This window comes from Aedes albopictus, chromosome 3 (assembly GCF_035046485.1).
Source record: "Aedes albopictus strain Foshan chromosome 3, AalbF5, whole genome shotgun sequence".
In the NCBI taxonomy this organism is placed as follows: Eukaryota; Metazoa; Arthropoda; class Insecta; order Diptera; family Culicidae; genus Aedes; species Aedes albopictus.
Window position 1 is genome coordinate 261,514,701 of NC_085138.1, and position 21,297 is coordinate 261,535,997.

Here is a 21,297-nt window from a genome sequence, read left to right on the forward strand (position 1 = left end):
AATCGATCGAGAATAGCTATGGCAGATTATGCACGAATACGGATTCCTGGATAAACTGATACGATTGATCAAGGCAACGATGGATCGAGTGTTGCGCGTAGTTCGAGTATCAGGGACACTCTTGAGTCCCTTCAAACCTCGCAGAGGATTACGGCAAGGTGATGGACTTTCGTGCTTGCTGTTCAACATTGCTTTAGATGGTGTAATTAGAAGAGCCGAAATAAACACGAGTGAAACGATTTTCACGAAGTCCGTTCAGCTGCTTGGTTTCGCCGATGATATTGATATTATTGCTTGTAAATTTGAGACGATGGCGGAAACGTACATCCGACTAAAGAGTGAAGCCAGGCGAATCGGATTAGTCGTTAATGTGTCGAAGACAAAGTACATAATAGCAAAGGGCTCCAGGGAGGAATCTCCGAGCCCGCCACCCCGAATTTTTATCGACGGTGATGAAATCGAGGCGGTTGAAGAATTCGTGTACTTCAGCTCACTGGTGAGCACCGACAATGACACCAGTAGAAAAATTCAGAGACGCATTGTGGCAGGAAGTCGAGCTTACTTTGGACTCCGTCAGAACGCTGACGGTAGTTCTCTATGGGCACGAAACATGAACTCTACGTGCTGTGGACCAACATGTTTCTGGAGACGGAAGGAGGGACTTGGAGAAGGCGAATGAACCACGAGCCGCATTAGCTGCTTAGAAAACCAAACATCGTACACACCGCAAAAATTGGAAGGCTACGGTAAGCGGGTCACGTCCTCAGGATGCCGGAAAGCAACCCGATTTAAATGGTTTTCAACAGCCATCCGACCGGTACAAGAAGACGTGGACAAGGATCGGTATATTCGCCTCACCCCATTCATATTCACTCCTCTTTGCTGAAGCGAATCGAGAAAGATGCAGCAAACGGATCGTCGTGATCAAACACGCAACCCCATCACCAGTGGGAAGCGATGAGCCATCTGCTTGACATGAATATTCGTTGCCATTCGTCGCAGTTTGGATCGCAAGCGAATGAATGAATGGCGAAAGGTGAAGAATACTGGTGAGCGATCGAAGCGGCTATTATCATAAGTAGAAGAGAATTTCTGCATGTAATGCATACATTTTTACTGTATTGTCGCTGAAATGCTAGATTAGCAAAGAAAATAATTCGAAAACATCAATAATTCGTATGCACAATATCAATCGCATCACTCACGAATCGCATTCGCTTGCGATGCGAATATGGACGAATGAATAATTTGCAAGTGTGGCTTCCCACCGTTCGCCAGAGTTTGCTGTCGTCGCTGACAAGCACACACACGATCTCAAGCAACAACCGTTCGCTGCTGACTGTCTTCGAATGGGGAAGAAGATGAAAAGTGGAAATCAGGAACCCTGGACGTGGAAAACCGCGAGCTAGGTGGGTCGATAGAAGGACGATTTGCGGACCCCTCGCAGAGTGCGGAACTAGAGACGCACAGCCATGGACCGAGTCGAATGGAGACGACTCCTACGTACAGCAGAGGACACTCCCTTAGGTCAGCTCCAGAGGCACGTTCTCCTCCATTTGGGAAATTTGTGCCACTCAGGCCTTAGTCTGACCAGTAAGTCAGGTAAATATAATCCAAAATTGAAAAATATATGTCGACACTGGGTTTCGGAATGGTAGATCTTATTCCGCAACACAACACGAAAAAGTGAACTTTTCACATTACGAACTCCATTAACGTTCAAACATATTTTAAACATCCTCAACCATTCATCCATCAATACGGACGGGTTACTTGACACATTCATACAAAAAAATCCAAATATTGTACTGTAAATGTAGCTTCATTCGGGTTCTGCAGTGTGAACCAAACACCCCTAGAACACCGATGCAATGTGGGTTGCACAATCTAAGTCGGTAAAAATTGAAAAATTACCTGACACCTCAGTTGTGTGGGGTATTCAAGCTAGTTTTGCGGTGACATTCCCCCGGCTACTTTTGGAGCCTTCAAAACAACTGAACATCTTGTTGACGGTGCACTCAGAGCTGCCACTCTTATATGGAGGCGCTTAAGATTGGCAACCACCCCAAACCCGAGGAGAATCAGATCCCTGCAGCTGTAAGACAAACACATACGGTCAGGTTCCAAGTCACGTAATGCCATTCCGGCGATGACTCCAGTCAGCATCGGGGAATGAGTTCACACAGTTGAAAAAACTAAAAACGCACTTACTCTAGCCCCCATTCACCCCATACCCCGCTTGATGAAGACAAAAGTTTCGGAATGAGGGGGGAACAAGTGCCAAGATGATAATCAAACTGGAGAGCTGATGGTTGGTGTTAATTGAAATAAGATGTAATCGTCGTCGCCTTCGTTTCTTCTTCTTTGTTGCACTTCGGTTTGTCAGTTCACAATGTAAAACGGTGGGACTCGAATTGCCAGACTCAGAAACTTCACCTCGCTCTCGATATCGGAAGATGAGAAGTGGATGATAGGTATCTCGACAAGTTGCTAATGATCCTGTTGATGTTATGAAATGGATGCTTTGGTTTCCTAGTGCCTTCCGTGCAAGCCAGGGCCAGGCAGGCGGTCCGGCTTAATTTGCATATCAGTGATTTGTTTTACATTCTGGGAGTACGTTATTGGAGCGCTTATGACTGTCCGAGTAGGTGACCTCCGGGATGCAACATGCTCGAAGTAAAAGTACTCACCAAACTAAAGGAAGGGCGTATTCCTGAAAAATAAAATGAAACGAGTTTCAGTTAATAAATGAATTATGACCAAGATTATGACGAATAGGTCCTACAGAGTTTCATGAATTCATAAAATGACAAGGTATAATAAAATAAAACTTATTCTACGATTTAAACGGCTACGCAGTCTTGTAATTTGGGAAAACGAGGTTTATTATTTGCCCGACGTTTCGACACTGGGGTTTTGTGTCATCTTCAACCCCAGTGTCGAAACGTCGGGCAAATAATAAACCTCGTTTTCCCAAATTACAAGACTGCGTAGCCGTTTAAATCGTAGATTAAAACCCTCAGTCGATCCTCCAGAAGATAAAATAAAACAATATAGGTAGAATGAAAAAAAAAATAAGAACATCAATAAAGTAAAATTGACGGAAAAGTGGATCAAAAGCTTTCTATGTCGTTTGTTTCCCTATAGATGTGACTCAAAACACACACATAAAAAAGCAAAACAGTTGAAAACATATAAGTATTCCCTTTCCTCAATCATTCCTAAACCCTACACAAGAACACGTGTAATTGCAACTCTTGCAACCACCAACTGTATCAGTACAACTCGAGCTTCCGAAGATCTCCCAGAATTTCCGCCAAATCTCCAAACAATTTCTCAACCGAATAAGGTATTTAAGTCATGTTTTCCAATTATGAAATTTTATAACGACTCCATTGTCGTCGTCCGGGTTCTCCAAACCCACTTGATAGATATTACCCACCAAAAGCATCATCTTCCTAGTGTCTCCCTCCTCCTCTCATCCCCTTCATCAGTGCACCTGATGCTCCAGCCCATTATTGTACGAGGGAACAAAACCGATTCCGGGCAAAGTGTGGCAACTGAACTTTTTTGGTCCGCTCGGTGCAAGTTCTAATTCCAATTTATTTCTGCTCCTCCGCGCTGTACCCTTTTTCTCACCAACTCAAGCAATATGCGTTGCACCGTACCGCACCACACCGACCGGCAGCGTCGTCGTCGTCAGTGGAGTTGGAAAATTTTCCGCATCTGCAGCATCACTTTCATTGAATAGTTTATGGTACGTGCGAAAAGAGCAAACTCCTTACCGTCTGTCGCTGAAGAATGAGCCGATCCTCTTTTGAAAACGCCCGGGCGACATCGTCGTCGACTTTGGTTCCAATCTTGAGATGCTTCCACGTGGCGGCGACCGCCCTGGCACGACAGCCAGGGAGGACACACATTCTTCCTGGTTCATTCTCATCATCATCGGCATCATCTTTTCCTGACTAGGCTCAGTGTACCAGTTATGGCTATAGTACCTCAAATTCGCCATAGTTGATTTTCAACCTTTAAAGGTACAAATCAACAAGAAAAAAATCGTGAACAACAGATCACGATCACAAAAGATGAATGCAATCATCCAAACTTCACAATTTGCCCAAATTATGGTAGAAATAAATCATTTTCCTTAACTTTTCGGCCTCCTTGAACCCTATTTCGCCATAGTGTACCAGTTATGGCAACTCCCATAAGGAATGCATGTAAATAGTGCGAAGTGGAACCTAAATTAACAAATGTGTCCGTCCATAACTGGTACAGGGTTCCTATCATTGGCACACGCCGTAATAAATACTTAAAGTAGTTTTGGCTCCGTTTTTATATTTTTCCTGTAAAGTATTGAAACAAATCAATCATTTGACTCATTGTTTACATTCGTCGGTCTTCTTCTTATTTTTGTAGAAATAGTTTTTCTTAGGTAGTGCGATAACTGGTACAGGCACCCTAATGCACGTCTGGTTCGTTAAATTCAAACTAGGTAGGTATGTACACAAATGCGGCACCCCCTTTGAAGGAGGGACGGACGGTAGCCAAGAACGTCATCAGCATCGAGATGAGTTGATGAGTCTGATGTATGAAGCATCCTGGGAGCAGGAAATGCCACCAATAAGCTTCAGATAAGGAAAGTCCTTCTAGAGTTTTCTCACCACAAAGCACGATTATGATTATGCGAACAATATATAAATCACTAAGGCAAAACGATATCTACATAGATGCAGTTGGGCGATTTTATGAGCAATTTGCGTAGCATAAGGACATTGCTGTTGCTTATGGATGTCTGAAAATAAATAGCCTTCTATTACACGTATTCCTATATCATTGTAACTAGTTCATGGAAGTAGTTATAGGAATCTCACAATGTTTAAGCGGATTTCGCAGTCATTAAATGGGTTGCAAAATGGTAAGCCAACAACCAGGAAGGAGCGTCTAACATAACTCTTGTCATTACAAGTTCGTATGAGGTAGCCCCACCGGTCGTCCAAGTGCAGCGTTCCTTAAAATGAGCGATTCCAAGCAACAGCATCAAAATTAAGGAAATTTTTTAATTCATGATTTTCTATTGAACTGAAACAGTTTTTAAGTTCCATCTAAATCGTCATTTTCCGATATCAAATTTTTTTTTTGAATCACGACTAACTTTTCAAAAGGGTGTATGTGAAAATGGTTCAAAAATATTCAAAAATCTGCACAGCCAAAATGGTTCGTTCGATTGCAATAAATTTTTCAGCAAAGTTAGATAACTAAATGGTGATTCCTAAGAAAATATACACTGTGAAAAAACATCTTTTTTAACATTAAAAAATATCATTTTTGTCACAAAAACTCAAATATCTCTAAACCCTATATTTTTACCAACGTAATTTTTTTAGGGAAGACGGTCCATTGTATTAGCAATCTACCATAAAAATTTGGTGATGGTAAACTAATAAACAAAAAAGTTATAACATTTCAAACATTTCACAATTTTCACATTTGGTAAATATTTTTTTCTGTGTAAATTATTTCGATCAGAAATCGCAGTTACATGCAGATTTTATTGTTCAGCAAAGTTAGATAACTAAATGGTGATTCCTAAGAAAATGTACACTGTGAAAAAAAAATCTTTTTTAACATTAAAAAATATCATTTTTGTCACAAAAACTCAAATATCTCAAAACCCTATCTTTTTACCAATGTAATTTTTTAGGGAAAACGGTCCATTGTATTAGCAATCTACCATAAAAATTTGGTGATGATAAACTAATAAACAAAAAAGTTATGACAATTCAAACATTCCACAATTTTCACATTTAGTAATAATTTTTTTTAGTGTAAATTATTTCGGCCGGAAAGCGCAGTTTGATGCTGATTTTATTGTTAAGGACACACATCTTGAAATCCCGCTTCATCAGTGCATCAGAACTTCAGACGCACAAATCTCAAGAAGCAAGCTTCAAACAACAGATCGTTTTATTATTCTGTTCTTGCTCACTCGTAATAAGCTTAAAATGAGATGCTAAAGCGTGTTGGTTTTGTTTACGAAGAGATTTGTGCCCTCGAAATCGTGAGTAGGTGCCAAAGTCAGCCATTGTGACGGCCATTTTGGGATTCCAACAAGTCTGTCCTTAATGGCCTTGCGTGAGTAAAACAATCTGTTTTTATTATGTATTATGTATATTATATGTACAGTACTGTTCCGATTTTATCACGCCCTCCGCGCATTAGTCGTTTATTGATTAATTTGCTGTTACATTTGAGGACAAGTGTTTTCCCTCTTCTTCAAGATGAATGTTGAAAGCGTGTTTTGCAACGTTAAAAATATTGAAATGGGTATAAATGTTGAAGTATATTTCAAAGCATTTTTAAAAAGAGGCGTGATTAAATTGTTTAAACAGATGTCGCTGATGGTACGGTGGCATGACTCTCTGCACTTAGCACTTCTGGCAATTTCTCAGTTGTTGTCGTTTTCGAACTTCCTGCGCCCTGCTTTACCGATGATATACAGATGGCTCGTTTGTCAAAGTCTAGACGGCAGGACGTGCAAATGCGTAAATTTGTATTCAATTTGGGCATAACCAGTCTCTTTCAGTTTATCTATGAGATTTCGTAACTCTTTTGAACATTTTTTTTCACAAGCGGTCTACAAGAGAGCGTTGAGTTGAAGACCTTTGAGAAAGCGACTGTTCATGTTGTTCGTTACATTATAATAAACAAAATCACTTATTAGTTTTAACTGACTAGTTTGGTGTTGTTTGCTTGGACGAAGAAAAAATTTACTATAAAATTTTTAATATCCATAGCGGTAGTATTTTTTTGCTTTTTCGTGAGCATTTTCATGGTATGTATTATACAGACAAACAAACGTAAAACTGACGAAATTTTCATTGACCACGCCTTTAACGATCATTTTGAATCTTGGTTGTGGCTTTCATAACCAGAAGAGTGCCCATCGTTTTTCTTTGCGTTTGACGTTTCACACTAGCGCCTTCTGATGACGATATTGCACAACGCAGTGTTTCGTGAAACATTTCCACCAGGTGGTGGTAGTGGATTTTCACGAAAATTGTTCTAGGCGTTTTGTCTGTTTGTCTGTGGTATGTACCTCTCATGCATTTGTTGTTGTTGAAGTTACTCGCATTTTTCCGATCATAAAGTCTGTTCTCTAAGAGGTATTTTTTTGCAGATCAACTAGACGTATACGCGTATATATAAAACTTTTATTATGCAGCTTTCGTCTCCAAAATAAGTTTAATTCCATTTTTCTTATGATCAACAGCTTTTCAACACTATCAAGGGATTTTTTCACCAGTCACGTACAATAAAAAGTATGACAATCTCAATATTTTTGATCACAACACTGGATCGCGTGTAAGGTTCAAATAGATACTATAGTAATTATAAATAATCAAACAAAAATATCATGAAAACAACTTGTTTAATTCATGCGGTAGCCTTTACAATAAAATCAGCATCAAAATATAGTTCTCGAAATAATTTACACAGAAAAAAAATTTTTTTTTTTGTTACTAAATGTAAAAATTGTGAAATGTTTGAAATGTCATAACTTTTTTGTTTATCAGTTTACCATCACCAAAATTTTATGGTAGATAGCTGATATAATGGGCCATTTTCCCTAAAAAATTGACGTTGGTAAAAAGATAGGGTTCTGAGATATTTGAGTTTTTGTGACAAAGATCATATTTTTTTATAGTAAAAAAAGAAATTTTTTACAGTGTATATTTTCTTAGGAATCATCATTTAGTTATCTAACTTTGCTGAAAAATTCATAACAATCGAACAATCCGTTTTTGCTGTACAGCTTTTAGAATATTTTTGAACTATTTTCGCATACACCCTTTTGAAAAGTTAGTCGTGAGTGAATATGAAGGTTTGATATCGAAAAATAGCGATTTAGATGAAATTGAAAAACTGTGCAAAGTTTCAGATATTTTTGAAATGGTCGCTCAGGATCGACTGACATGACTCCGTGGAATTCCTCAAATGCTTAACACGATGGCGCTCCAGTAAGACCAGAGTGTTGACGTGTTGATGTAGGTAAGCCTAATATGCGCCCGAAAGAATCCTAATCAGTAACATTTGAGAAAACACAACTTGAAATAATCGGTAATATGGACGATGTAAGGACTACGATTGGAAACTCAGGGTAGATACTATACCTATCTCATCACATTCCAAAAGTTGAGTCAATTGGTTCAAATTTGACGTAGTTATAGTGGAAAACAGACGAATATAGAAGCCACCGCCCAAGTGGCGCGATTCCCTATATTGGTTTTACAGATAACGTGGCGCTGTAGGAGCTTTATTGCACTTGAGCTGATCAGAAGAAGTAGATAAGCGGGCATCGAGAGACTACCCAAGTAACCACAAGCATTATATCATTGCACGAATTAGACTGAATATCAACCTTTGCAATGCGAAATGCAGTAATTCCACATTTGTCATGCAATAATCCTTTATATTGGCATTATCAATGTAATAATGCATTGCATTTTTCTTTACATTAGGGTTTATTAAAAGGTTATATAAGATAACTCAATAATTCAACACTGCAAAAACTGAATTAATGCAATGTACAAACTAGCAAAGTTTGCTCTAACAGTACAATTATAAAAGCTTGACTCTAATGGTAAACAAATGAAATCAAGAAGATTGAACAACTTTACGGTCAACTCTAGCGGTCTTCAACATTTCTGGTTCAACTCCCGACCAACTTAATCTCCGTTTGAGCCACCGATCGACGAAAGCAAAACCTTTTTAGAGATGACTTTTTCTCTTTTCTGTAGGCTGCTATCACATGCCAATAATGATGGAAATCACAATTAGCATATGAGCAGTGTGCGAAGCGTGTTTAAACGAGGACTTGTTTTCTTATGTTGATTAAATATCTTCTAAAATGCATTATGTATTTATCAGTAGGGGTACTAACGAAACAGATTAAATTGCTACGTAAGCCATGATTTTCGGCTTATTTGAAATGTTTCACGATTTTGCGAATCAAAGATTGCCTTGGTGATCGCGACGTTTAATCAGTTGAGTATCTGTACGCACAAATCTCTTTACGAGATTGAGAAAAGTTGGCTGTGCGTACATGAAAAATCCTTGAGCTTGAGACTCGCGATGTTGGTGCACATCACATTAGCATTGGGAGTCTCAATGAGACATCTCAATGAGACAGGCTCCAGGAGGCTCTAGGTACAGCTTTTTATTACCCGACACCGACTTGATACACTCTCAATAACTTCACTAGGATTACATTTACAAATAATGTTCATCTGGGATTGGGTTGACGTATTCCAGGAGTGGAGGGAATTCTGGTTTAAAGTATTCTGGGGCAGATGAAAAGCAGTCGGTGGTTGTTTTACGACGGGAAACGTGGTACCTAAGAGGAACAATCCTGGAACGAGCGTACTTCCTAGTGATTATTATATTATATGGTTATATGTCCAATGTTCTTAATGTTTTGAGAAACTGCATAAGAGTGCTGTTGATACTCGTTTGGTCAGTTCGTGTGCTTGCGATTGGTGATTATTTGGACGTGTTTTGATTGACTAATGGAGAGGAATGAACGGAAATGGTCCTAACGTTCATCAATTCGTAGATTGTAATCGGCGGGATTTGTAAATTATTGGGGCAATATGATCCCCACAAGCAAGTTGAACGTGTGCACCCAGTGCGCCGGAGTTGTGTACCTTACATAGTTTCTACAGAAGGTGAGCTATTATGTAGGCTTTGGTTAGGGATATTGCCACCTCAATCGATGCAACCAAATCCTATATTCATTGAATCACCAATTCACCCAAGTTTGCGAGCCGTCTGCGAAAGGGTGAAGAGGTACCGAACCGCTTCGATAATCCCCGAAGAAACGTCATAATCCAAACCACCACCGCCATTACCGCTCGTGGATAAATGTATTGAATCCCTAGATAATTGTCGATCTCGCTATTTCTGCCTTAATTCTGGGATGGGATTAGGTTCACAGGATCTCATCTGGGCCTCTTAAATAATTCCTCTGCAATTCGTTTCAACTGACAAATATCTCAATGAGACGAGTCTCACGAGACGTCTCATTGAGGCACGTACACACAATTTTTTATGAGCATGCTATGATCTCAAATCTCGCAAATTTTCTTGAGACGCATTTCAAACCAGCGCATGGCACACTGTCTCATTCATGTATACATGAGATTTCAGACACTCTGATCAGTTCAATCAGTTTACGCTATTTAGTGAATCCCCCTAGTAATTTATCAGAATGTGATAAATTACTGTATTCTATTACATATGATATAGTGGTTTTGCCCTCTACTGCAATGACTGAGACAGAAGAACTTTTAGTTAATGTAATATCTGTTGTTATCACTGCAGCAGAAACGGTCCAAGGCGCCAGCGCGTATGGAACTCATCTAGCGGTCTTCACAAGGTCTTCAACACTTCTAGTTCGACTCCCGACCTGGTAACAAAAAAAAATGGTTAAAACATTCATGTGTGGGGGCATTAGTACCATCGATAACGAAACGGTGCTAAAAACTCGGCTAAAAATAGATTTTTGTTTTGGTTTTTCGTGTTGCACGTATCAAGCATGTCCAAATACAAATGTACAGCACATGCATTTATGTTACTTTAGCAATGGCTGTCAGCGTGCTGCAATATGTGGCACTAATTTGATTTTAGTGGGGCCCTTTTCGACTTTAATATTGCTTCAATGAGGTGTTTAAAGTAATGCAGCATTATATTCCCAATTTTAATTATCAATATATAGCAAAATTGATGCACTTATATACGGCTTCGTGGTTACTTGGGTACCTTCTACCAAAGCTGTGGCGTCAATGAACTGCGACAAGGACAATGGACAAGGCGACACTAGCCAGAAGATTGCGCTTACTGCCGTACACTACAGAGCTGGACATCATCCGGAACAGTATCACAATAACTGTGGAGGCTCTATTGCAGGCATAATCAACATGGCAACCGAAGGTTAGCTTATCGTCGACCATCACCCCCAAGTGTTTGACGGAGCGCTTAGAAGTGATAGTGCAATTGCCTACACTGAACACCGCTTGCTGCTCCGACTTCCGGTTGTTCACAGCCGCAGCCACCACTTCAGATTGTGGTGAACCGATACCAGTTTCCAGGACCCTATCCACTTCCCACAACTGCGATCTAGTGGGCAGCAGTCAATTCCACTTATTCGATCGATTCCCTGTAGACCTCCAGCGTAATGTCGTCAGCGAAGTTGACGATTGTCATTCCCACCGGGAATTTTAACCTCAATATTCATCGTCGTACAAGACATTCCATAACACCGTACCCAGGGACTTTGCGGGACTCCTGAGGTTATGTGAGAGCACTTCCGACCCACCTGATAAAAGCGCTAATGTGCGTTTTTTACATCCAGATTCACTACTGCACAGTAGCGAATCCCCCCCCCCCCCTCCTCTTACGCTGGAGCGCTATCTCGGCGGTCTTTGAAGCCGACAAGATAGCGCCTACGGTCAACCTCCCTTTCCAGAAGCTGAACTGGTGGTTCGAGAGACCATTTATAGCCTCGGTGTGACTCAATAGTCTATTGAGGATGATCTTCTCGAGCACCTTCCCCGCCGTGTCGATCCGCCGACGGGTCTCCAAGTGGTTTCCTCACCTTTGGCAATAGTACCAGGATGTGCTGCTTCCAAACCTCTGGGAAGACTCCCTCGTCCAAGCATTTCTGCATAGCAGATCTGAACGTTCCAGAGGCCTCTGTAATAGCTACTTTTAAGGCCAGATTCAGAACTTCGCCCGGATCTCTCCTCATCGCCAGCTCCAGTCCCAGCTAAAGAAAATCAAGGACTAGTATCATGACCCGAAAAGTGTCCTTCGGTGATCCCCTCCAACATCTCTGGAACTGCTCGCTAGGATTCATTACACCTCTTGTCTTGGCCATTACGTACTTGCAGATATTACCCCACAGATTCATATCGGCACTCTGGTGGAGACCCTCAAAGCAGTCCTTTTTGCTTGTCCTTATCTCAATCTTCGACGGGACATGGGCTGTGGCGAACATCCCCCGCCGTTCGTTTCGCTTCTCCTCAGTCCGGGGAAAATAGTTCGGCACCGGCTGAGGAACAAACACAACCTCGACGCTGTGGCTGTACACTGTACACACTTTGCGGCGAAAGAAAGACTGCGCCGAACGAGAAGAAACCCGCTACCTGGTGAATTTCAACAAGAAACCACTAATTTGACCAAGCTCCGGGGCAGAGCTGCGAGATATCAGTCATGTCAGTTGACTACCGATTTTGCACCACCGCACAGTGGTTCCAGCCCCATATGAGGGCGGCCATAAATATGATTTTATCGAGTTTTATGATGAAACCGCTAAATTTGATGCATATTTGCATTCCAAATGCGTTTTTGTATTGTTTATTAAAAATGGGCTCAATCGAATTTTTGGCCTTACGGAGCCGAAATTCATTATATTGCCGTTTTAGTTACCAACTGATTTGGATAAACTAGTATTAGTTTAGGCGGTCCACGGTAGTCAAAACTGCTCAAGAATAGTGAAACACACATTATGTAATGGATACAGAGAGTGAAAGTTGGAAAAAAGTGTTTCGTGCAATGCAATGCAAGAGGTATTTGTTAGTTTTTGAGTAAATTGAAAGTACGACACTTAAGTGACTACCACCAATCTGGTCGCAAACGGTCGCAGCTAAATTCGCCAGTAAATCATTGTTTAAGATTATAGGGAAGTTTTATAGAAGAACGTCCGAAGGGGTCGGAAAGGGAAACATTTTTTTCGGCTTGTTGAAAATTTTCAGTTTTTTTATACTTTGTGGAAAAAGCATCTAATTCAGTCACACTTATTGAAACAAAATGATAAAGAATGGCATCTAAATTTGTGATAAACATCGATTTCAACTATGTAAGAATCGAATAAAATCATCCAAATACATGTCGAATGGATGAGACTTTTTAATAGAGTGATAAATGCATAGGACTGAAATTAGAAAAATTCAAATAAAATATCAACTCAAGAGCATCTACTTCAATGACATCTGCGGAAAAGTTTCAGCATACATTTGATAAAAGTAATGATTTTCCCTAGCTATCAAAGCATTAAACTTGGTGTTTCCGCAATAATATCACAGTTTCATTGAGGTCAAATTTTTGGATTAATGACCTATGAGGAACCACTGTGCATCGTCACTATCACTGAAGGCCGATCAATATCGAAACGATAGTGACCGGCAACGGCTTGATACTGACTCGCACTCCAGAGCACTATCATAGCAACTGAACTGATATTTTGGCGATTGTAGTCAAAACTCAAAATGTTTAACCCTCAAGAGGATACCTTAAATGAAGGTCCGTTTTGGGAACCTGGGGTCCATTGGACCCCAACATATATTCTCGCGTATCTCATGATCCTTACTTTTTGAAAGGATGATGTTTTCAGCAAAGATGTTAGGAAAGTCAAGGCCTATCTAGTGATGAACAATTTAGTTCAGAAAGTTTCCGCTAGGTGGTGCTAAAGAGCATTGAAAAATGCCCCCGCTTTACAGGATATAACGTACCTAAACAAGCGGACAAAGACAAGACGTACCGAAACAATAGGGTAAATCGCACTGCTGTAGACGAGTTGACATATATGTCCAGCGGGTCAAAAGGGGTCATTCAAATATTACGTAACGCAAAGGAGTGGGAGGTGGTCTAGCGCTGTGTTACGTTTCATTCAAAATTTTCCTTACAAAAGTTGTTGCATTGGAAGTTGTTGCAGAAGGGAGGAGCCCTTAAGTTGTCAAATTTTTCGTTTCGTAATATCTGAATAAACCCAAGAGGAATCAGAGACAAACAGACGTAACACTATTAAAATTTAAATCTCATATATCTCAGGATCCTGATTACTTATATAGTTGATGTCTTCGGCAAAGTTGTTTGGTTGGTCAAGAACTTATAGATTATGGACCGTTTGATTCGATATTCCACCACTAGGCAGTGCTAGATAGCATGCAAATTTTTCATCTCATAATATCTCAGGATCCTGATTTCTTAGAAAAAATGGTGTCTTAGTTGTTGGGTAGGTCAAAAATGTTCAGTTGATGAGTCATTTGATACGAACTCTCCTATTGGGAGACGCTGGTGCGGGATGCTTATTATTTATAGAGATGGTGTCTACAGCTGTTATTTGGCAGGACATGGACCTACCGAATATAGACACTATAGAATCTACAGACTTGGGGAGAAATAGTTGAATTACGCAATTTTTGAGTGTTTTATAGTGAATTTAGTGTGTACTAATAGAAAATGACGTCACACAACCCACAGTCGTTATCGTTCCGTAAATCTCGTTTGGCTTAACGAATTGATAGATCGCTTGGTTAGGGGCCATCCATAAATGGCGTAGCATTTTTTTGACGATTTTCGACACCCCCCTTCTCCCCCTATTTTCCCATACCTAATACATGGCTCGTAGCATAATCAGAGACTCTCCCCACCACCCTAAAATGCCACTTCATCTATGGACGGCCCCTTACAGTTGTCTGCACCTTGGAAAGCATATGGAATCTATAGTGTCTATATTACAGATTATGGGATATATACAATTATACTTTGATCATAATCTACACAATTTTCCACAGCACAGAGATCAGACATCCAAGCTCAGTTTCAAAACTGTGTAAGGAATTAAACGATCATTTGAAATGGCAACACAAGTGGCAACATCGTGGTGGCGCTGCTATCCCAATGTTCCCACGCTGATGTCGGTGGTGAATATAAAACTTATGTAGATATGCGTACACACCACTAATTGTAGCAACTTGCCGCATAGGTGACACTAGTGTTGTCAACGCTAAAAAAATTGAATCCTTGCACAGCTTTCGAGACAATTTTCTGGATGTCTGTTCTCTGTGATACAAAATATATTTTCATGAAAAATCGAATAAAATGGAATGTAAATTTCAACGTTTCCTACCCGTAACCGGGAGGAACTCCTGGAGGAATCCCGTGAGAAGTTCCTGGAGGAATCCTGGAAAAAAATCCTAGGGGAATCTCGAGAGCAACTGCTAGAGGAATCCCGGGAGAAATTTCTGGAGAATTCCGGGAGAAATTCCTGAAAGAATCTTGAGAGGAATTCCTGGAGGAATGCCAGGAAGAATTCTTGGAGGAATCCCGGGAGAAATTCGTTGAGAAATACCGGTAAGAACTCCTGAAGCAACCCCCGGAGGAATTCCTGAAGAAATCCCAGGAGGAATTTCAAGTGGATTTCCTACAAACTCATGCAGGAAACCCGGGAGGAAATTCTGGAGAAAACCCGGGAGCAATTCGGAGACAAATTCCTGAAGAAATTCTGGGAGGATTTCGTGGAGGAATCTCGGAAAGCATTTGTGGAAGAATCCTTTTACGAATTCCTAGTTGAATCCCTGGTGGAATTCCTGATGTAGTTTTGGGAGTCATTTCCGGAGGGCTTTTGAGTGGATTTCCCAGATGGAATCGTAGAGGAACCTCGGGAAGAATTACTGAAAGAATCCCTGTATTAATTTGTGGAAGAATCCTGGTAGGAGTTCCTTCAGAAATTTTGGGTGGAATTCCTGGAGGTATCCGGGTGAGTCAATTCTGAAGTAAATTATCCACCAAATTGGAAGTATTGGTATTGTGAACAGAATGTAATTATATTGTGTTATTCTCAAGATATTCACTTCAAAAGAAGCGTACTTATTTGAGGACGCTTGCCACTCGGTAATCTAGGATGCTGGGCATATACGAACTAATTAGCGCCATTTTGCAGAAAAACTTTAAAATAATTTTCATTACCAAATAATCCTTGATGTATTGAACACTTTTGCCGAAGACACAAACTTTCTATACATCCCGAATCTCAAGATATTCAAAAGAAAATCGCGTTAAGTACTGTTCCTTTGAATTCCACTAAGAATTTGCATCCTTTGACAGATACGTATTTCGACCTCAACTGAAAGGTCGTCTTCAGTGTCTTGTACTTGACTCGACTACAAGACACTGAAGACGACCTTTCAGTTGAGGTCGAAATACGTATCTGACAAAGGATGCAAATTCTTAGTGGAATTCAAAGGAACAGTACTTAACGCGATTTTCTTTTACTTACAGATATTCCCCTAACAAGCCCAGGTTAATCATCATCAAGATATTCAAGCTAAATTTAACTTTCAATCCATAATTTGAATAAACAATAGCGCCACCTACTGGGCTAATTCCAATTCAATTTATTCATCACGAGATTGCCCTTGGTCTATTGAACAATTTTGTCGAAGACAGCATTATTCTAGGAAGTGACGATCACAAGATATAATCATTCGTGTCGTGGGGTCCAATGGACCCCAGGGGACCAAAATCGCCCGGTTCAACTTTGACATAAAAAATAATCTATAGTACGCCATGAAATATTTGTTATTTTTGCACAAATAACTCATCGTGGTGTAGTTTGAAGGTACTGTGAAAACGGGACCGATGTGTCAATCTAAACTTTTTTGCGACCACTTCAAAGTGGCTCTGGGGTCCAATGGACCCCAGGTATCCATTAGAGGGTTAATAACCAACATACAAAACTTGTTATTCTGTGCCACATATTCAAATTTCATCACTTTAGGTGTTTATTTTGATTATTTAACGAATTTTAAAGATGGCCTATCAGTGATATCTACCCGCCATCGCAATCAGTCCAGTTGTGATTGGAAAAGAAAAGTGACGGTGACCCGGTGACTCAACAGAGCACACGCTGACTTGGATCGCAGTCAGCCTATCAAAATCGGCGGTTTGCCTACCATTGATAGTGACAGAGAGCAACTCTGCTCCGGGGGATCAAGGAGATTGGCCACATCATCGTTCGATGGGATTCCTATCGCAACAAATGTTCCGACGTAACACAGTGCACCAACTGCCTGTACCATAGTACCTAAAAGCACGCGCAACAACAGATACTTGCCCATCAAAAGACGTCCAAGCGAAACCTTCAGCAAACTGCATCGGTACCCACCCGGCGACCAATCGTAGTTGCCCGAAAAGCCCCGAATATCAGCGGATTCGGCAACAATTCTCCACAAAGAATTACCCGGGCCAGGCCCCTGCTGCACGTGCAATAATTCGGTAAATTTTCCAGCACTGTCAAACAGCTCGGTAACCGACGAAGCTTCGAGGTTCGTGGGACCACGGATCACAAAATACCCTGAGACAACCGAGAGGCACATCAACTCCCACATCAGAGCCGGAGTGTATGCGAGCGCTCCGCAAAACGACCCATCATCCGAGGAAGCAATCGAAACAGAAGCGCTCTATAGTTCAGCCGTACTGTTCCACGGTAAACTATTGCGGTGCAAAACGAAGTCGGAACGAGAATTAGATCCGCTATAACATCCTCCCCCATCAAAGGACCAACGCAATGGCACGACGAAGCCAGTTGTAGAGGACGTACGAAAACTCACCTCCAATCGGTCCAGCTTCATGGTGGCAGGAGATCTCAACGCCCGTCACAGTCTTCAGCGAAATCAGAGGAGCAACAGGAATGGCAAAATTCTTGCTGGCCATCTAGAATCCGGTACATGTAGTGTCCATTTCGCGGATGATCCAGCCTACCTTTTCGGCACATCCTACCTCTTCCCTGGCCGGAAGAACATCAACCCTAGACCTGTTCCTGTCCGACCAGACACTGTTAAAACCAACCACCCTTCACGATCTGAGCTCGGGTCACTATCCGGTAGTATGCACACTACAAACCACGACGGAGATAGCCCTGCCAGCGATGAGACGAGATTTTCATCGAGTAGACTGGGTGGCATTCAGCCGCGTAGTCGACTACCGTCTCCCGGAAGAACCGACCCTGACCAACACAGAAGACATCGAACAACAACTGGGCGTATTCGAGGATGCCATCCACGCCGCCGGGGCTGCAAAACGGTGAGTCGATAAGGAGAGCGTCCAATATAGCTCTGGTCCTCACAAGTTCCTACCTCATGCTTCCACGGGTCAAGCGATGACAAAGACCGCCAGTTAAGAGTTGTGTGCTTAGCTGGTAGTGCAGCCTGGGCACTGTTGTCCTTCTGACTTCAGCTAGATTGAGGAGGTACGATCCGAGTGTCTGTTCACCAAGGAGGTGCGGCTCAAACAGCGTCTGTTCTGGCATCCAGCAGCTGAGTAAGAAACGCTGCACCACGCCCAGCTAGATCCAAGGTGGTAGCCCCATCAGCGTGGTCGTCCCAGTGTTGGTTGGGACGTTAAACAGAACTGGCACGATGGCCCTCCGGCGAGACAGGAGTGTTGGCGTAGGCCCAATAAGCCACCCGTAAAAATCCCCATTGCGAATAACATAGGAGAAAATACGACTCGATACAATCGGCAAAGACCCACGCGACGAAATAAGGACTACGATTGGAAACTTGGAACATGGAATTGCAAGTCACTAGGTTTCGCAGGATGTGACAGGATAATCTACGACGAACTACATCCCCGCAACTTCGACATCGTGGCGTTGCAGGAACTTTGTTGGACTGGACAGAAAGTGTGGAAAAGCGGGCATCGAGCGGCTACCTTCTACCAAAGCTGTGGCACCACCAATGAACTGGGAACAGGATTTATAGTGTTGGGCAAAATGCGACAACGTGTTATCGGGTGGCAGCCGATCAACGCAAGGATGTGCATGTTGAGAGTTAAGGGCCGTTTCTTCAACTACAGCATCATCAACGTCCACTGCCCACACGAAGGGAGACCCGATGACGAGAAAGAAGCGTTCTACGCGCAGTTAGAGCAAACATACGATGGTTGCTCGCCGCGTGACGTGAAAATCGTTGTCGGCGACATGAACGCGCAGGTAGGAAGGGAGGAATTGTACAGACCGGTAATCGGGCGAAACAGCCTGCACGCCGTATCGAATGATAACGGCCAGCGATGCGTAAACTTTGCAGCCTCCCGTGGTATGGTAGTCCGAAGCACCTTCTTCCCCCGCAAAGATATCCATAAAGCCACCTGGAGATCACCCGATCAACAAACAGAAAATCAAATCGACCACGTTCTAATCGACGGTAAATTCTTCTCGGATATAACCAACGTCCGCACATACCGCAGTGCGAATATAGATTCGGATCACTACTTAGTCGCTGTATGCATGCGCTCAAAACTTTCGACAGTTATCACCACGCGTCGAAGTCGAACGCCGCGGCTCAACATCGAGCAACTTCGTAACGGAGAAGTGGCTCAAGACTACGCGCAGCAGTTAGCAGTGGCCCTACCTACGGAAGAGCAGCTTGGCGCAGCTACACTTGAAGATGGCTGGAGGGACATCCGATCCGCCATAGGTAGTACCTCGGCTACAGCACTAGGCTTCGCGACTCCGAATCACAGAAACGACTGGTACGACGGCGAATGTGAACAGTTGAAAAACGAGAAGAATGCAGCATGGGCGAGAATGCTGCAACACCGTACGAGAGCGAATGAGGCACGTTACAAACAGGCGCGGAACAGGCAGAACTCAGTCTTCCGGATGAAGAAGCGCCAGCAGGAAGAACGAGATCGCGAAGCGATGGAAGAGCTGTACCGCGCTAAGGACACACGAAAGTTCTACGAGAAGCTGAACCGCTCGCGCAGAGGCTTTGTGCCACAAGCCGACATGTGCCGAGATAATCACGGGAATATTCTCACGAGCGAGCGTGAGGTGGTCGAGAGGTGGCGGCAGCATTACGATGAGCACCTCAATGGCGACGTTGCAAGTACCGAAGGTGGCGTGGTAACAGATCTAGGAGTATGTGCACAGGACGAAAGACTTCCGGCCCCTGACCTTCAAGAGATTGAGGAGGAGGTTGGCCGGTTGAAAAACAACAAAGCCGCTGGAGCAGATCAACTACCAAGCGAGCTTCTAAAATACGGTGGAGAAGCACTGGTGAGAGCACTACACTGGGTCATTACCAAGATTTGGGAGGAGGAAGTATTACCGGAGGAATGGATGGAAGGTATCGTGTGTCCCATCTACAAACAGGGCGACAAGTTGGATTGCGGGAACTATCGCGCGATCACACTACTGAGCGCTGCCTACAAGGTACTCTCCCAAATTTTATGCCGCCGTCTATCACCGATTGCAAGAGAGTTCGTGGGGCAATATCAGGCTGGATTCATGGGTGAACGCGCTACAACGGACCAGATGTTCGCCATCCGCCAGGTGTTGCAGAAATGCCGCGAATACAACGTACCCACACATCACTTGTTCATCGATTTCAAATCGGCGTATGATACAATCGATCGAGAACAGCTATGGCAGATTATGCACGAATACGGATTCCCGGATAAACTGATACGGTTGATCAAGGCGACGATGGATCGAGTGATGTGCGTAGTTCGAGTATCAGGGACACTCTCGAGTCCCTTCGAATCTCGCAGAGGGTTGCGGCAAGGTGATGGTCTTTCGTGCTTGCTGTTCAACATTGCTTTGGAGGGTGTAATAAGAAGAGCGGGGATAAACACGAGTGGGACGATTTTCACGAAGTCCGTTCAGCTGCTTGGTTTCGCCGATGATATTGATATTATTGCTCGTAAATTTGAGACGATGGCGGAAACGTACATCCGACTAAAGAGTGAAGCCAGGCGAATCGGATTAGTCATTAATGTGTCGAAGACAAAGTACATGATGGCAAAGGGCTCCAGGGAGGAATTACCGCGCCCGCCACCCCGAATTCATATCGACGGTGATGAAATCGAGGCGGTTGAAGAATTCGTGTACTTGGGCTCACTGGTGACCGACGACAACGACACCAGCAGAGAAATCCAGAGGCGCATTGTGGCAGGAAATCGTGCCTACTTTGGACTCCGCAGAACTCTACGATCGAATAAAGTTCGCCGTAACACGAAGTTAACCATCTACAAAACGCTGATTAGACCGGTGGTCCTCTATGGGCACGAAACATGGACCCTACGTGCAGAGGACCAACGCGCCCTTGGAGTTTTCGAACGGAAGGTGTTGCGCACCATCTACGGCGGAGTGCAGATGGAAGACGGGACTTGGAGAAGGCGAATGAACCATGAGCTGCATCAGCTGCTGAGAGAACCAACCATCGTCCATACCGCGAAAATCGGGAGGCTACGGTGGGCGGGTCACGTCATCAGGATGTCGGATAGCAACCCGACTAAAATGGTTCTCGAGAGTCATCCGACCGGTACAAGAAGACGTGGAGCGCAGCGAGCTAGGTGGGTCGACCAAGTGGAGGACGATCTGCGGACCCTACGCAGAGTGCGGAACTGGAGACATACAGCCATGGACCGAGTGGAATGGAGGCGGCTACTATG

At 42.9% G+C, this 21,297-nt stretch overlaps 1 protein-coding gene across 8 annotated transcripts in view; it reads right to left on the minus strand.

The window, feature by feature from the left end:
• The window catches only part of LOC115253893 (protein muscleblind), a 1,330,915-nt gene that overhangs the window by 1,206,907 nt on the left and 102,711 nt on the right, over positions 1-21,297 (minus strand). For 6 of the 8 annotated variants that reach the window (XM_062860494.1, XM_062860495.1, XM_062860498.1 and 3 more), the window contains exon 3: positions 2,691-2,713. The exons of the other annotated variants lie outside the window; for them this stretch is intronic. The gene's annotated coding sequence lies outside the window, so the exon portion shown is untranslated. The remainder of the gene's footprint in view (positions 1-2,690; positions 2,714-21,297) is intronic. 8 annotated transcript variants of the gene reach the window in all.